This window comes from Phyllostomus hastatus, unplaced genomic scaffold (assembly GCF_019186645.2).
Source record: "Phyllostomus hastatus isolate PE091 unplaced genomic scaffold, TTU_PhHast_1.1 phas_contig_29, whole genome shotgun sequence".
Taxonomy (NCBI): Eukaryota; Metazoa; Chordata; class Mammalia; order Chiroptera; family Phyllostomidae; genus Phyllostomus; species Phyllostomus hastatus.
In genome coordinates, this window is record NW_025333835.1 from 16,445,027 (window position 1) to 16,447,249 (window position 2,223).

A 2,223-nucleotide genomic window follows, 5' to 3' on the forward strand; every position below is an offset into this window, starting at 1 on the left:
AAACTCTGATCATAATCCTAATTCTCTTAGTCACCATGATTAATGATGTTCCCCCCACATAACCCATCTCCTGAAAGCCATCAGGGAACCAGGTGCTTGAGCACTAGCTCACCTGTGTCTCAGAGCCATTTTCTAAAAATAAACCCTTACTTTCTTTGCTGCAAACTCTTGTTCCTATGTACTGGGCTTTGATATGCACAGGAAACCCTTTTAGTCAAGTTACATGAAAATCTATGAAATATCTCTCTGTATAACAAAGAAAGCAAACTAAACAGAAAAAAGCTCTCAATCCCAAGACTCAATGCATTGGTTTAAATTTTTATAATTATTACATTCTTTTATCAATCCTATGATGTTTAAAGAATCTCCTGCTTTAAAAAATAGTTTAATACTTTAAACTTTGTATTTTTTAAGGGCACATCTTGCTAAAAATTGAGAAAATTTATAGAGAGGGAAACAACAACAACAAACAACATTATTTTGGTAAGTAAAAAAAGTAAATTATGGAATAGGTCCTATTTATCTTTAAATTAATTGATTCTTCATCAGCTCGATAGCAATCAGTTGGGAATTGATTATAAAAAAAGAAAAAACACAGGAAACAAATAATAGACATATATAGAAAATCTCTAAGGTTTTGGATAAATGAATATAAAAAATATATTTTCAGGCCAGGTATGTAAAGCTTTGTCAAAATATTTTGAAATTTAAAATCTCTAAGGTTCTGTGCTTGCTTCGGCAGCATATATACTAAAATTGGAGTGATACAGAGAAGATTAGTATGGCCCCTGCACAAATTCGTGAAGTGTTCCATATTTTTAAAAAAAAAGAAGAAAAAGAGAAAGCAAATCTCTAAGGTTTTCTGATTATGAGCAATTTTTCCTTGGTGCACTTTGCCCAAAAACAAATGAAGCAACATTTGGTGGATATAATGAATTACTCAAACATTGTCTCCAACTTTCCTTTCTGATTCTATATTGGGACATTTTTTCCTATTAACATAATTGTGGATCTAGATTTATTTATATATTTTTGTGCCTTTCTAACTGTGGCTTCTGCCTTGCTTTATGAGTTTTGTCAAGATAAAAAACATACACACTGGTAATAATTTTTGAGTTTTTTTTCTTTTAAGCCAAATCGATGACAATTGCCTGGAAGCAAAAATATCAGTGAACTGAGAAAATGCTCCAGAGAGTGGTAGTTTTCTACCTCAAAGGAGGAGGCATAAGGGGGGGTTCCAAGAAATCCATTGGTGACATATTAGGGAGGCAGGAGAAAGCAAAGCAGGGGAATCTATGAGATTGAATAAAGAGTAAATATAGAGACAAATATTTCTTTTACATTGGGTATGGGACAGTTAACAACAAACACTTAGAGCAGAAAGAGATGGTGTGTGGTGGGGGTGGGGAGAGAAGATAACTATGAAGGTTTCCCAGGTCAAGCTGTGGTGGGACATTGTGCCCTGAGGGATTTGGAAAATCAGACATTCCGAAGATACGTTATCTCAGATGCAAAAAGACAACAATCAGGCTCAGTTAAAGACTGACCTTGGTCAAGGACGATACTGGACTAAAACATGACTACTCTCCAGGACTCACTTTTAGTTAAGAAGTTTTAATTTCAGAACATCCTATGTGGTTACTTTCAGTCTGAGTTTCTACGGCTGTCATGCAGACCGCCCCTGAGCTTGACAGGTTTAGTATGTGGCCCTTATTTTGTCCACAGTCAGTTCTGGTTGGGATCACCATCTCCCTCAGCACATCCATTTTTTCTACTTCAGAAAATGTGGAAGCTCAGAAATTTGAATGGAAATCGCCTTGCATTCTCTCCCTACTCACAGCTCTTAGGATATGATGAAGTACATTCCACTGAGAAAAGTCTTTTTTGGTTCTTAATATTAAAGAAAAAAAGCAAATTTTATATATATGAGAAGAGACCCCATAAAAATGGAATTATCTTCTGGAGGGCAGGCCTCTTTATAGTACAGGCGTCCCCTGCTAGTCGAGTGTTCTAGGAATCCATCTGTATCAGTGTACTAGCTGGTGGTGTTGTGAAAGGTTGTGTTTCAGATGTAGTGAATTTTTTTGAAGATTCTTTCAGTGTGCTCGCCCATTTCAAGATGGGTGATTTACAAGTGCACTTATCCACACCACACTAACTGTTCAGCAGTTTTTGACCAAAAATGGCATGACCCCCATGCTCCAACCTCCCTATTCACCCTAT

General features: G+C 36.2%; 1 pseudogene; it reads left to right on the top strand.

Annotated features, from left to right (window-relative positions):
* The first annotated feature begins 726 nt into the window (after positions 1 to 726).
* Positions 727 to 820, top strand: LOC123818986 (annotated as a pseudogene).
* The last annotated feature ends 1,403 nt before the right edge of the window (positions 821 to 2,223 follow it).